Raw genomic sequence first — 16,877 nt, forward strand, 5'->3', positions numbered from 1 at the left:
AGCCTTGAGATCAGCAGCAGCATGGAGCCGCCGGCACTCCCAGCCTCCAACGGCGCGGGGAGGCAAGACTTCTGCGGGGAGGAGGAGACTTGGCCACTGGGCAGGCTAGGCTACATGTTGCTGTGGTAGCCACAGCAACATGTAGCCTGCCCAGTGGTTCTGATGTTAGCTTCAAGCTAACAAGCATCTGCTTGTCCGTTCCAACTTCACTTCATCTCCACCTGTAACTTATGAGTGCAGTACTTTCATCCGACGGAGCATTGGTCCGAACGACAACCTACCTCCTCCCTCACCCTAACCCTAACCTCCCCCGGGGCAGACACCTAAACCTAACCGCAACCCAATCCCGACCCGCAGCGCACCTCGGAGCATTGCTCCGTCGGATGATAGTATTCCTCCCGTAACTTATTTCTTATTTTTTCCCTGGCTGCGCAGCTGCGCTACAAACAGACGGATCTACAAGCTCTCAACAGCGACCGGAGCTGCAAAAACAGGCGCCCCCTTAAAGGAGACTTGCCACTGTCCCACTGTCTGTTTTGATCGGGCATTTTGATCGGCAATTTTGATTTATTTTGAGAATCCGATCCGATCCGATACAGGCATGATCGGCCGATCATGATCGGTGGCCGATCGATCGGCGCATCTCTAGCAATAATGCACATGACTTTTATGGTGTGGGCCGTAGCAGGCCAAGCCATCCTCAAAGTGGGGTCCGGACGGAGACCGCCAGAGGGTCCTTCAGATGGGTCGGCTAAAACAGCTGATCTACAAGCCTACATGAAGGGTCATGTTGTCTATGTTTGCCGGAGAGAAAGGAACAGAAAATAACATAACTATAACTCCCCCCCCCCCCCCCCCCCCCCACACAATTGTATAGACCCGTTGGGGACTGTCTGTGATCACTGATCAACTCGGTATACAACAAGATGGATGATGGTTCAAAAGGTGAAGAAAAGGAGACACCGCTATCATGCTACACTTAGATTAGTGTATTACGCATTAATGGCTTTCATTATTAATCAACCAAACTCTATGCAGATACATGATGAGAGAGACTGTATCAAAGTGTGCTGGACAGGTAGAAACCGTATAGAACAGTCTTGTTGGGGATGCAACAGCTGCAAGCATCTCCAAAATGAAAAGTTACAACATGCACAGCTACACACGCCCACACATTTAGAAAACACGCGTGACGCACACAGTGTTGACACCGCAAAGCCAGGCCTGCATTACGGCTTCTTTCTCATGTCTCATGCCAAATGTGGGGGGGACAAGATGACCCAACCACAGACAGACAGACACACTGTTGCACGCCCCCAAACCACTGCTCCTCCAGTCAGTCCCCGTCAGTCCCTGTTCACTCACATCAGCAAGCAGGGCCTTGGCACGTGCCATCATATCTCTCTAGTTAATCAAAGAAAAATGGCAGTATTGAGTATTGAATTGAGCTTAATTAACCCATTTTGACCTGAGATCAGATTAAAAAAAATGTCTTCTATATCCTGACAGTTTTCTGAAAAAGCTATGTTTCTATGTCAGTCGTTCTTACATTTTTCAAAAATAGCAGACCTACAAGCTCGTAGCGCGCCACTCGGTGGCGCGCTACGAGCTTGTAGGTCTGCTATTTTTCAAAAGCTAAAGCATAACATAATGCTATAACACCAAAAGGGGTTCCCGCCCAGAATGGGTTCAGAGGTTTTAATACAATAAACTATTACTATTACTGTCGCTACACAATGTCTGAGGAACAATAATGAACGCATCTTTATGTACACAAGATGTGACAATAAAGAAATCTGGGCTTCAACCCTCTGCCAATTATTCTGTCTCTATCTATACTTCCAGGCAGATGTCTTCCACAGCTGTGTTTCCTCTCACACCCTGGGTCAGGTCCAGATGGATCTATTAGGGGCCAAAAGTCACAGTTCAACCCTAGGGCTGTACGATTAATCTAAAATACTTAATCAAAAATCACAATTTTAGGTTTCACAATTATGTAATGGTGAGAGTAATTTGAACATCTTATTTGATCAGCTGTTGCACTTGGCCTGGTCTCCTCCTCATCGTTAAACATTTCAGTTTCAACCTGGCTATAGCCCGGTTTTGGACATGTTATTATAGGCAAAGATTGTAAACTTTTTTTTTTAAATAGCAGATCTACAAGCTCACAACACAAGCATTACGAACTTGTAGATTGAAGTATGAAAAAGGGCATTAATTAAAGGACCACTTCACCACTTGTCAACCTATCTTTATTTAATCGGTCCTCACTAATAATTATCATGATAAAATGGCACCAGTTATTTCTACTCGGTCTTTATGTCATAGGGGGGGGGGGCTGTGAAACCTGCGTCGGCCTGCAGTGACATCATCGATGGGGAATCCAAGCTAATAGAAAATGCAGCTTTTAATTTTTTTAAACCTTGTTTAAAAAAATAAATCTGCCTAACGATGATGTCACTTGTGGACGGGTTTCTGAAAGCTTTCCCGTTTTTCCTCCCGGGGTATTTTTCTGAACTGCCCACAGCCCTCCCATCCCATGACACAGACCGAGTAGAAAAGAAAATTGTGGTATTTGGTTGAAAAGTGGTGAAGCGGTCCTTTAAGTGATTAATAATCCTGTCAGTATACAAGCCATTTGTCAACCCATTCCTCCAAGGAGCAGTTCTCAAGTACTTGGCGGCAAACTACTTCTCCAGAGTAGGAGATGCCCAATGTACTCCACCAAAGGGAGTTCCTCTGACCCCCCCCCCCCCCCCCCAAGTTCAAGTCACTCAAGGTTAACCCATTCTGACCTGAGATCAGATTCATACGAGGTTTCCACTGGACACACACTGGTCTGATTAACCCATTCTGACCTGAGATCAGATTCTAGAAATGTCAGTCGTTCTTCGATTTTTCAAAAATAGCAGATCTACAAGCTCATATCGCGCCACTCGGTGGCGCGATATGAGCTTGTAGATCTGCTATTTTTCAATACCTAAAGCACGACACGATGCCAACACCAAAAAGGGTTCCCGTTCAGGATGGGTTAAGAATGCATTCTACTACGCAGCCACAACACAGTGGAATGCTCTAACAAACAGCCCTGAAAGTTATAAAGTCCCTCTTAAAGTAAAAAAAAAATGACATAAAATCATCACTTACATCACCTACATTCTTTGGTAAGCTTTTCAGTGGCACATCCTCCATGATGTGTCGTATCCCTGCCTCCCCCCCACACATGCTTCTATGTTATATCATGAACTGCTTAAAAAAAGTTTATTTTCTTTTTTACCTTATTTTATTTTGTATCGTCTGTTGTACTGTTGTTGTTTTTGTCCAGTTGCTTGAGTGTCGAATGTTTAATGGAACCCAATGGAGACAAGCCTTTGGTTGTTTTTTATGTCTCATACATTTGCCTTTTTTTCTTTTTTTCTAATATTTGTTATCCCACGATTTTGTAACCCATTTTTCACCCCTGTGTCAATCATCTAATAATGTGATCCTGGGCTCTACACACCCTCCGCCAACCTAGTCCCCATATATGGGGGACAAGGGGAGAGCAACGGACTTGAACTCATGCTTCCTTCATGCCTGAGTGTCCTTTACACCTGACAGGGGGGAGTTTCCATGGTTGGACGTATAGCGCGTGGAAGGAACACGTTATTCCAACCAGTTCCTTTGCCATCTTTTTAATGCTTCCAAGTCGGCCAGGACACCCAGGGCCCAGGAGCACTGGACCCATTCAAATGGCATTATAAAACGAAATGAGAGACGCCGTGCAGATCTGAGACCAGATTCATACGAGGTTTCCACTGGACACACACTGGTCTGATGAACCCATTCTGACCTGAGATCAGATTCTAAAAATGTCAGTCGCTCTTCGATTTTTCAAAAATAGCAGACCTACAAGCTCGTATCGCGCCACTTGGTGGCGCGATACGAGCTTGTAGATCTGATATTTTTCAATAGCTAAAGCACGACATGATGCTAACACCAAAATGGGTTCCCGACACGCCAGTCACCAGAGGCATTGTACTGCTGTAAATGTGTCAGTAAAATATTCAATAAATCAATCAATGTCATCATGATGCACAGCAATACCACCACATTCACCATTACGTACACCATTAGCACTGTCAGTCATAATAAGCACAATGAGAAAAAATGTTCAGCACTGCAATCAATGATGGTTCATCAATAAACATGATTAATGCATTCAGCAAACTAATCAGGATAATATAATCGCCCTAGTTCACTTCAAACTCAATCAGGGCTGGCACTGACATTGTCTTTCAACACTTCAAATCCAAATGTCATGGACAAATATTCTTTAAGGAGTTAACATGCACATTAAGCACATTTTAAGAAGTCCGCCAAGACAGGAATATAATAAATGACGCAGGACCAGCTGGCCATTTCAACAAAGGTTAATTAAATAGAGTAGTAAATAGTAAACACATTATAAGCGTAATTGATATAGACTCCTGTGATTTGTGTCGGCTAGACGGCTCAGCCTGTGTTTGCTGAAGAGCTGTAGAAACTGTGACCGCAGCCTGAGGCAAGGTGACCACAACGACCTCTCACCCTGTGACCTATAGTGACCCTGGTTTGCTACCCCCCCCCCCCCACACACACACACACATCTGTCTGATCTGTGCCTCCAGGCGAAAGGTGGCTGTCTCTCTGAATATTCATCACAAGTGTTTGTGGGGCGCTGCTGTGAACCAGTTCTCAACACAACAACTCTTTGTTTACAAGGTGTCGCGTCAGACTTAGCATGCTAGTGGTTAACACAGTTTCTCACAGACAAACACTGACTGATGATGCTTTCGTGTGTCTTCAAAGTAGTATTGAGTATTGAATTGAGCTTAATTAACCCATTTTGACCTGAGATCAGATTCAAAAAATGTCTTCTATATCCTGACAGTTTTCTGAAAAAGCTATGTTTCTATGTCAGTCGTTCTTACATTTTTCAAAAATAGCAGACCTACAAGCTCGTAGCGCGCCACTCGGTGGCGCGCTATGAGCTTGTAGATCTGCTATTTTTCAAAAGCTAAAGCATAACATAATGCTAACACCAAAGGGGTTCCCACCCAGAATGGGTTCAGAGGTTCAATTTCTCACAAACACTGACTGACGATGCTTTCGTGTGTCTTCAAAGTAGTATTGACTAAATCAACTAAATGTGTCGTATTATTCGAGTTATCACTGTAAGAGGTGAGCTTATGGACACCTCGACGTCACATCACAGCCGGGGCTGTGAATCCAACCTGATACCTTATATTTCCCAGGCCGCCTTTTCCATTCATCTATTCTATGGCTACCTCATACTAGTATAGGTCAACCACCATGTTCTATACTTTGCCGTAACGACAGTGTTTTGCGTGGCCTAAATAGCTAATGCTAATGTCTGTGTGATACTTTCAGAACGTGAATGAAGAAGGCGGTACCGGTAACGGCATCCGTGGGGCACACATGGTACATCATTCGCCCGCCGCAATGTCAACAAGAAGGAGGCTACACACACCTGCACATTCATGAAAGATTCACTCTCTCTTTCTGTCTGGCTCTCTCTCTCTGTCCCACGTCTTACACACTGTGTGACACCTGACACACAAACACAAACACACATCCATTTCCCCTGCTCATAGTATCCCTGTCATGCCTGGGGGACGCTTCAAAGCCTCGGCCTGCTGTGTCCCTCTGCTAGTTCGTTGCCACTTCTAAAAATAGACAGGGCGCCTTTTTGGCTCATCTTTCGGACCCAACAGTAACAATACCAGGAAAGATCCTGTACATTGGCTAATTATATCCACACACACACACACACACACACACACACACACACACACACACACACACACACACACACACACACACACACAAGCGACTAAGCGAGCATACACACCCACACAAGTAGGCGTGTTCCCTGTCCAATAAGCAAGCCAGAGACAGGGAGTGAACCAGTGAAACTTACAGTGAAACTAGAGAGCGCAGGCTGAAAGTGTAGCTTCACAATATACTGTACCAGAGGATTTACTGTGACATGTTATACTTTACTGTACCAGAGGATTTACTGTGACATGTTATACTTTTACATTGATGTGTCGGTGTGTAAATAACGATGTCTCCTGTCACTTCTCCCATTTAGATTTTCTGGCTATAGCCTGCAGCACCAAAACTGTTATTATGACCGTTTAAAAACGACAGAGCAGTTTTCGTCTTAATCGGTACGACTGCACGTATTTGTGTTTTGGGTTATGGGGATATGAAGCTAACCTCTAATATGAAATGTTTAATTATTGGTCACATGCACTTTATAAGCACTGTTGTTGTTGTTGTTGTTGTACAGGGCTAATGACTAAATCCCACGCATGCACCTCCTCTGTGGTCAACTCTGTCCTCTGAGTACATAGAGCCAGCCAAGCCTTTGGCCTGCTGTGGACAGTCTGTGGACCAGCATGTGAAAGTGTGTGTAATAATATGTGAAAGTGTGTGTATGAGGTATGTGTGCCCAGGCACCCCTACAAGGATGGAATTCCCCTACAATACAAGATGTTATCGGGAGCATATCTGTGTCTCTGACACACACCGATGCAATCAGGTATATATAAATAAAGCAGGAAAATAATAGTGATCTCCCATTCAGAAAGAAGCTGGTCTTTGACTCTTTGTATGTCAAAGTGAAAACATGAAGGGGAGGAAGAAAAAAAAAAAGATCACTTCCCTTCCAGCTGCCAAACCTAACCACCCAACAAAAAATCTGATAACCAGCCGCAAATAACATAACAAGCATTCCCATATGCAATCAAATAATTGGAGACCAACCAACCTTGTATAGTTCCTCGTCAGTCAGTGACAGAGCAGGCAGTAGCAGGCAGCAGAGTCAAAACACATGTCTCTCTCTCTCTCTCTCTCTCTGAGTCCCTCACTCAAATTCCGCCACAGTCGGTCAGTCTCCCATAGATACAGAAAGCCGGGACGCGAGAGAGAGAGAAGGTGGCAAACGACTATGAAAGAGCCACACCACGACAATAAAGAAAACCAGTTGGTCCACTTCTCCCTTCAGCTCCGTGCGAATAGATTTGGACTTTGGAGAGTCAGTATATCCTCTTTGGTTCTGTGTATCAGACTCACTGTGCCGGTAGAAAACAAGACGTTCTTTCTCCCCCGATTGTGTGTGTGTGTGTGTGTGTGCTCTGCTCCTTGGCTGCCCCAGCCGATCACCACTGAGAGATATCAACAGCTGTGAGTGTCTGTGTGTGTGTTCTCAGAAAACGTGGGCGTGTGTGTGTGTGTCACTGTGTGTGTGTGTGTGTGCGTGTGTGTGTGTGAGGAAAAGGAGCTAAAGCGACCACGTGACATGGGTTTAATCCCCGCCCCGCCCACTGGAAGTAAGCACACACACACACACACACACACACACACACACACACACACACACACGGCTAGACCAATCAGCGCTCAGGCTCACACACACAGAGACTCACCCACACCCCTCCTCCTCCTCTACAGTCTCACTCTCTCTTTCATGTTTCCCTTCCACCGTTTTCAACTCTCGTCTTTTATCCCGCTCACTTTCTTTTTGTCTCTCGCCCACATTCCACACCTCTCTGCTCCCCCCCCCCTCTCTTTCATTACACCCCCCCCATTCACATCCCCCCCCCCCCCCCCCCCCCCGGCCCCCCTACCCCCAGGCGACTGTATTAAAGGTCAGGGTTTATATAATGGGCGGGGCGTCGTGCTGTATAGTGCACTCACTGCACTCATGTACACAACACAGCAACTCAACGGGTCGGGCAGCAGCGGCTCCGTCTAGATGTCCCATTTCACATCCTCCTCCTCAGTCCTGTCCACAATCTGCCCCGCAATCTTTAATTAAATTAATTAAAAAGATTCTGTTTATCTCACATACAGGTACACAAGAGTGCACATTCTTCGTTGGTGTCACTGTCTGTCATCCCCTCGACATTGTAGAAAAAAAAGCAAAAGCTAATTAAGCGGTGTTTGGTGCAAAGACAGAGCACCTATAACAACCAAAACCAGAGAAGCAAGAGTCTAATAATAGGAATATTGTGTCACATCTGGCAGAGCTCCCATCAGCAGGTTCATACTTCATGCAGTCAGCCAGCGTACTGTCTGTCAACAACCACGTCATGAAAGATGCTGTGCGTCTTACAGTAAGCATATTTATCACTTTACAACATATCCGATAAGAGTTCTGTCTGTCTGTCTAAATTACTATGCATCGCATGCACAATGCTTGCTTATGTGACAGTTTTCCGTTATACGACTATTATTATATTATATTGGCTTTACCGTTGCATGATTGTGTTCGACTAGACGAGACGTACACGACTACATGGCAGGTTTTGATATACCGTACAAAAAAAAAAAAAGAAATTAGTACACTACTACACCACACAGGAGGGTCACAAACACAACCTGACTCTGGCTGTGCCTCGTCTCTCAACTCTCACGGACACTTCAATCATGGCCAATAACTCTGGCTAATACATCTGACGACAAACAACAAACAACCAAGAATGACTTGCTGACAACAGTTTGCCGACACAATACAGAAGACAAATAAAAAGCATGCAAAAAAATACTACATCTGGACAAACCCATGACCAGAGAGATGAGATCAGTGATCACGCTCCATAGAGTTAGCGGGCAGTGGCGTGCACAGACATTTAGAGGGGCAGGTGCTCAAGTGAAAAAAGGGCACCTTGTGCAGCGCATTTTGGGGCGGGAACCCATTTTGGCGCTTTAGCTATTGAAAAATAGCAGATCTACAAGCTTATAGCGCGCCACCGAGTGGCGCGCTATGAGCTTGTAGGTCTGCTATATTTTTTTTATCGAAGAACCACTGACATAGTAACATAGCTTTAGATTGTGGGGGCCTAAATAATAAATAATATAGTAGAAGCGTTTTTTATCAAGATTTGATCAATGTCACCGCATGGTCCACACACTACTTGCTTTTAAGAGCAAAATTGCCAAAAGGGCAGGGGGTGCTCTAGCACCCCCTAGTGTCTATCTGTGCACGCCACTGTTAGCGGGTGAGCAAAACGATACATGTGGATAGAATGTATAGAATCGCATAACAAAGCTTTACATGTGTGTGTGTGTGTCGCCTTAGGGGAGCACTGTGTCGGTATGTGACACATGCCGTTCAGTGACACATGTAACACATGTATGTAACACCTCGGTTCAAAGGAAGTGGCCTCCATGATTGAGACATTGACGAGTCGTTAACACCTCAGTGAGAGGTGAACCTACAGCGGGCCAAAGGCTAAGGTCAATGCGGGGAGGAGGTTCAATGCCATGCCAGGAGGAGCTTCACCTTCAACTGGATTATCACACCACAAGCTTACAGGTGTGAAGGAGTGGTATGGGTGATGAAACCCTTCACCGTCCGTACGGTACAACCTTTCAATGTTTTGCAGTTACATAAGAATTGTCATAAGAATAGAGCGAAAGAAACAAAGGAACAGGACAACAATGAGGTATGTGTGCCACTGTGCCCCCCCTCCCCCTAAAAAAAGGGGGGGGGGGGGGGGGGGGGAGGGCGCAGAATATCAGTATCTTGTGCAAGACATGTGGTGGGAGCCTTGAGGATAATATAGCATTACATTCTAATGTAATACTATTAAGTGAAAGTAATTTTGTTTTTTACCATTCACAAACAAAACAATGTGATGTGATGAGTAGAGACGTGACAATAGGAAACATATCACTATGAAAACCCATCTACATCCTAGTCTGAGTCAGTATGGGTTGTGTGTGTGTGTGTGTGTGTGTGTGTGTGTGTGCGCGCATATGCGTGTGTTGCTGATAGTGGCATTACATTATGAGGAGTATTGTACATTTTAAATAATGTAATTGTAATGTAATAACATGTCATTAATATCAGCTGTACAGTCACTAGCATTTAATCACATACACTAATGTGATTCCCATTTACTGAGAGGGAGCGTGCACATAGACACACACACACACACACACACACACACACACACTTGTCTGTGCATGCACATACACAGTTGGTACCTTAACTTAATGGCACAGGATGGACTAGCGATCAGGTTAAATAGACAAATGCATGTGTGTGTGTGCGCGCACACACACACACACACACACACACACACACACACACACACACACACACACACACACACACACACACACACACACACACACACACACACACACACACACACACACACACACACACACACACACACACACACACAGCCCCTAGCTAGCTACATCAAGGAGGCCATGTGTCTGTCTAAATTGCCATCACATGTAAATGTGTATATTATTGCCAGATGTCACAGCTTACCCATCACATGCATTGCACTGTACTCTTATGCAACATATAATGTTAAGATAGTCTGCTCCTCTCATGAAATGGCTTGTTTTTCATGCCTTCAAAGCTGTATTACTGTATAAAAAAATAGAACTATAGAACTGTACTGTACTGGTCACTCGGCTTGCACAGCACACGTGACAGGACACGTAACCCGACAGCTTTACCCCCGCATGCCACTCACTCATTGAAGCCATCTGAGTAGCCATCATCTGGGTGAAGGCGTAAGAACAGCTAAGAGGCCTAACCCACTCCACATCTACAATACATATAACTGCTCAGTCTCAATGTGTATTCAGGCTGCAAGGCAGTACGGAATAGAATCTCTGCATGCACGGTTTTGCAATACAGTACTTTTCTCCTTTCTGCAGACAGCCTTCGTATCGGCATCTGCAGTGCAGAGAATCTACCCAGTAAGGAGTGGCAGAGAGAGGGAGACACAGAGAGAGAGAGGAGGGGGGGGGGGGGATCTCTCCTCATGGTGATTCAGACGGAGAGGTCAGTATATCACTCAGCACTTTCGTCCCCCTGCCTCCATCACAAACCCAAGCTGGCATTGCTAGGCCTGAGTCAGGGGAAAAAAATGCACCCAATGCCCCTCGACACACAATGCCCACTGCTCAAACTGCTGAACAAGCCACAACTCTACTATAGAATCTTAACAGCGGTGGTGAGTATTTGTACTAATCCTAACTGTAGTATGATTGTATATTACAACACAACCATAATAAGTGTTCTTAATTAAAGTTGTACCTATTGTCTCATGTATCGATTGCATACGGTAGGTCTAAATCCATATTGAAAGTGATCTACATTGCAGAACTAAACAAGATGTAACCACTCAAACCCTATACTTATTTGAGCAGAGTACACCGTCTCTATACTCTACCCTCTCCTGTTTTCACTTTACACTAAATATCTTTGCAGAAACACTCAAGGCAATCTACATTAAGCTCACAATGCATTAGCAGAGCTTGCGGATAAAATTTTCGCTGAATGTTCGCCCGTCCTGGTGGGGTTAAATTCACGACGACCCCGCTGGCGCTCTTTCAAACCCAGTTCGTGCCACAGTGGCCCTCACAGTCACAGCATGGTTTCTAACCCAGTCCACAGTGGAGCCTCACAGCATGGTTTCTAACCCAGTCCACAGTGGCCCTCACAGCATGGTTTCTAACCCAGTCCACAGTGGAGCCTCACAGCATGGTTTCTAACCCAGTCCACAGTGGAGCCTCACAGCATGGTTTCTAACCCAGTCCACAGTGGCCCTCACAGCATGGTTTCTAACCCAGTCCACAGTGGAGCCTCACAGCATGGTTTCTAACCCAGTCCACAGTGGCCCTCACAGCATGGTTTCTAAGAAACCATGCTGTGAGTGAGGGCCACTGTGGCATGGTTTCTAAGAAACCATGCTGTGAGGGCCACTGTGGCATGGTTTCTAAGAAACCATGCCACAGTGGCCCTCACTCACAGCATGGTTTCTAAGAAACCAGGCGTTTTGTTAGTGTATCAAATTATGCAAGTGTATCTCCTAAATGATGAACTAATCACGCTCTTCTTAAAACAATAACTTCTGTGATTGCTCATCCTCCTCTGTGCGCCTGTGACACAACTCAAGACTAGAGTCTAAGCTAAAAACTAAACAGAAACATCTGAATGCGTGTTTTGTATAATCTGTGGTCTCCAAGCAACTGTTTTTCAAGCCTGGTGAATAATGACTCTTTTGCAACACCACGCTGCAAGCGAGCCCATCCCTCTGCTTTAAGTGAGCCTCTTACTGACCTGACCCGTACGATAATATACAGTCAGTTAACAAAAACACAGTGCGACGGAGGAAGAGCTGGGCGCCCTGCTTCACCGTCTACAGTCACTCTGGGATCCATTTAGTGAAAAGCCCTGCTATCAGCGTTCACTCAGCGTTTCCCATCAGATGCCAAGCTGTAACAGCAGCGGACGGAGTGGAGTATGTCAGCCGATACTAAACCGTTCAGGAATGCAAACACTTGACCTCATCACTGGGACCGGACCGGTGTCCCTTTAGCAAGAACAACAAAATGGCCTCCTCGGGTGGTAGAGAGAGAGAGACGTCACAGGGGAATGTGACAGATGTGGTAATGCCTAAAGATAAGAGAAAACATTCTGGATTAAATGTTTTTAAGGCCACGCCACTGGAATAATAAAAAAAAAGGTTCCACAGTTTTTTTTGTTTTGGAGTCGACCTCTCCCACAACATCAGATATGAGATAACAGCTTCAGTCTGAATGGTCTCTAGGGGGCAAAACACATTTTGATCATGCACCATCCTGACTGTTCTTTACGTCCCCAGAAATAACGGTGAACATAGAGAAGCAGCGTTCAGTTATTCTGAAAACTCCCAGAAAACAGCAGGTCTGCTACAACTATCAGTTGTTTTAATCCATTCTGACCTGAGATCAGATTCATACCAGGTTTCCACTGGACAACACACTGGTCTGATGAACCCATTCTGACCTGAGATCAGATTTAAAAAATGTCAGTCGCTCTTCGATTTTTCAAAAATAGCAGACCTACAAGCTCGTATCGCGCCACTCGGTGGCGCGATACGAGCTTGTAGATCTGCTATTTTTCAATAGCTAAAGCATAACATGATGACCAAAATGGGTGCCCGGTCAGAATTGGTTAAAACCCGGGCCGCCGGTCAGCCTGACAGCGCGCCGTGGGTTCGAATCCCGGCGATGACCTTTGCTGCGTGTCACTCCCCATCTCTCTCGCCCCATTTCCTGTCAGTCTATTGTCCGATCAACAAAGGCATAAAAGCCCCAGAATAAATCTTAAAATACAAAATAAACTCGCCTTCCCTTACAAAATTGGGTCAACTTTATGTGGGCTGTAGATGGAAAGGGCCTTCCAAATAAGTTCAAGGGTCAAGGTCTCTTTATCAAAGTACATTATTTTCTTCTGGCTCCTCAAGTCGTAGCAATAGAAAATAAGTAATAATAGTATTAAGAAACAAAGTAACAGCTCATACAACATGCAGGCATTTGCACTACTCTTGCTTATGTACGGTATAGTGTATAGGCCTGCTTATAATTCACAAAGATTTAGGACACCAAAGTTGGCAATGGGATAGTCCAGTGGTTAGACACCAATATAGACAGACGATTCTGTAGCAGGAAGCCTGTACCAAATTCAAGGTCAGTCTACCATGAACACAATATTCCACCCACTGAATCCTGCGAATGAAAAAATTAGCGACAAAAATAGTCTTTAGGATAATGCTTTTTACAGCCTGGTTTGCGGTGCCCTTGGTGTCTTGTCAACAGTCAGTTACCATGACAATGCATGCCATGCCATTACTGTATTACATAAACATGGCAACAAATTGAACCTCCATTGGCCTTAAAGGTTAACTTCTGTAAGTTAACCTTTAGGTATGTCATTGTCGCCTACTGTTCAAACACAGAAATGTGCACACAGAATACGCACACACACACACCTAATTCTGTCACTCACATGTCTATTTGATTGTTTTACGATTGTAGGGGTTGAACCATAAGTAGCCATTAATCCATGTTTGAGGCGTAAAGAGGTCTTTAGAGTGGTTCTAATGAATAACGAGCTTAGGTTCACTTCTACAGGGATCTGAACAAAGCTGTCAATGTTTGAGCAAATGGACTCACAAGCAGATGCATGCACACACGCACAGTCGCACACACACGCACACACACACACACACACACACACACACACACACACACACACACACACACACACACACACGACACACCCCATAAATCTGCACACAGACGTAGGCTATACATCCACAGACAGACACAGTCATTACATTGCACTCAAGCATGACCAGGGTAGTCTGTCTCTGCCAGGTAGAGAGACAGCGGTGTAAACCTGAGGCTGTGGAGAGCGAGGCACCAAAAGAACGTTTGTTCAGGAGGAGCCATCATCATTACCGTTTCCCTTCCTCTGCTCAGAAGGATGAAATGAGCCTTGCTGCAAGTTCAGATGACCCACAACAAAGATAAGTTATTGCCCTAAGATACTAGTGAAATGTACTACTGCAGGTCAAGTTCAATGGTGTTTACACAGCTCTTCTGTTACTGGAAAAGATTTGTGAAAATGTAAAAGATTTTATGGCTAGTTAGTTAGTTATTATAAAAGACACTAAAGCCTGGCCAGAGTTAACTCTGATTGACCCAGTTTTCAGGGTATAACTGCCTATTTGTTTAAGTTAAAGATCATTTAGAACATAAATAATAATGAAACACATGTTTTCAGACTAGTTCCATTTGTAATTTCCAGAATCGACTGACATCATGTCTCTCAAAGGCACATCACACATAAGAGCTGTAGCCTATTAGGACCACAAGCTTTCTATTAACAACAGACATGAACTATAGGGGTGTTAAAAACATGATAATTTTGCAAGTAACCCAATGAAACGTCTCAGTCGGCACAGCTGAAGTGATGCCAGTCAGTCTTGAAAATGGTAAGTGGACATGGACAAGACTATAGGCACTAGGGCTGTCAAAAAAAATCGATTCGAGTTAGAATCGCGATTCTAATGCCGTCCGATTCAGAATCGATTCTCATTTTCCAAAAATCGATTTATTTTCTTTTTTTCTTTTTAATTCTTTTTTTTTTCTTGCACAAATGTACCTGTACCTGAAAGGTACATTTGTGCAAAAAAATTAAATAAAACATGCACAGGTACTACCTGTGCATGCAATGCATTATGGCTTGGGTTTCTGCATGGTGCATTTACTACCAGCTAAGCTAAGCCTGCCAATTGTATTTATTTTACACCTGTTTTAATACTAATGTATTGTTCTGGTATTGAGTGAGAAGAGATTTTGTACTGGTTCAAATTTGTGCAAGCTAAATAAATGAGACATGTTCTTACTCTTGGATTTAACCTTTGTGTGTTTAAATCATTCAGTTGATAAAACCTTTACAATTATACAAGCTTTTTACTAAATGTACTCTGCTTTCATGCCAGAAGACTGGAGTAGATCATGCTAAAATTCTATTTAATTGTTTTTAATAAAAATAAAAAACTGCTTTAGAATCGGAAAAAAATCTTTTTTGAATCGAGAATCGGAAAAATCGAAAAGATCGTTTTTGAATCGAATCGTCACCCCAAGAATCGGAATCGAATCGAATCGTGGGACACCTAAAGATTCGCAGCCCTAATAAGCACAGTTGGAGGATGAACCAACATAATTTTGGTGTGCTGCATATTATGGGAGCATTGTGGAATTAGCGTTATACATTATGATGGTGAAAACACAAACAGTGGTAGATAAAATGGCGACTGGTACAGTCAAGCACTGCAATACATTTAACTTACAGTACTATAGCAACAATACTTCCATGATGACCCATTTATGAAGAGATCACCTTACTATGTCCGTGAAAGGAGGAGAGAGTCGGGTAGGAAATACGTAGCATTTAAAACAGCATGCAGATTGATTCAGACATGAGGGCGAACTCCATTTTGTAACTATAGCATTTTGGGGTTTAGCCCATTCTGAACGGGCACCCATTTTGGTGTTAGCATCATGTTATGCTTTAGCTATTGAAAAATAGCAGATCTACAAGCTCATATCGCGCCACCGAGTGGTGCGATACGAGCTTGTAGGTCTGCTATTTTTTTTTTAAATCGAAGAACGACTGACATTTTTAGAATCTGATCTCAGGTCAGAATGGGTTCATCAGACCAGTGTGTGTCCGGCGGAAACCTCGTATGAATCTGACCTCAGGTCAGAATGGGATAGAGCAAAAGCAGGACTACGCAGCTGTGGAGGAAGGACGCAGGATTTCAGTATATGATGATTAACACAACATCATCCCTTCTTGCAGACACTTCAGCTACACAGTAATTATAACTTCATGAACAGACACGATTATAGGAATTGGCAAAGAACTGTCCAATAATGTTCACGCTCACGCTTACCACAGACAGATTAAAACCTCATTAAAACACATACTCGTCATCACAATAACGTCATCACGTTATCCATTTTCAACATTTCTGAAAGAAAGACAAATCAATGAATTATATAAAAAAAACATCTCGCCAAAGAATTCCCAGACGCTGTTGTGGAAGCTAGTACTGTGTGTGTGTGTGTGTGTGTGTGTGCACTGTGTGTGTGTGTGTGTGTGTGTGTGTGATCTGTGGCATTATTATCAACAAGGCCTCTGATGAAGTCTCAGGGTTTACTTGTTTCTGATCGCTGCTGTACGTCGTTTGCATGGCGTCTCTTTGTATAACTGAGCCCTGGGGCTGTTCTCAACAAAGCATTATATATGCAGTCTGCACATTGTAGCTCTGATAGCAATCAGAGCATTCTGACTACGTAGCATGCATATCAAATCTCTTCACATGCAGAAAAGCACAACTATCACACACACACACACACACACACACACACACACACACACACACACACACACACACACACACACACACACACACACACACACACACACACACACACACACACACACACACACACACACA

At 44.1% G+C, this 16,877-nt stretch overlaps 1 protein-coding gene across 5 annotated transcripts in view; it reads right to left on the bottom strand.

Annotated features, from left to right (window-relative positions):
• add3a (adducin 3 (gamma) a) overlaps window positions 1–16,877 on the bottom strand; it is a 145,057-nt gene that overhangs the window by 70,491 nt on the left and 57,689 nt on the right. For 2 of the 5 annotated variants that reach the window (XM_083765101.1, XM_083765102.1), the window contains exon 1: window positions 6,818–7,291. The exons of the other annotated variants lie outside the window; for them this stretch is intronic. The gene's annotated coding sequence lies outside the window, so the exon portion shown is untranslated. Of the gene's footprint in view, window positions 1–6,817; window positions 7,292–16,877 lie in introns of those variants that run through there. 5 annotated transcript variants of the gene reach the window in all.

The sequence above is a fragment of the Protomyctophum parallelum genome (assembly GCF_964188405.1).
Source record: "Protomyctophum parallelum genome assembly, chromosome: 5".
NCBI classification, from domain to species: Eukaryota; Metazoa; Chordata; class Actinopteri; order Myctophiformes; family Myctophidae; genus Protomyctophum; species Protomyctophum parallelum.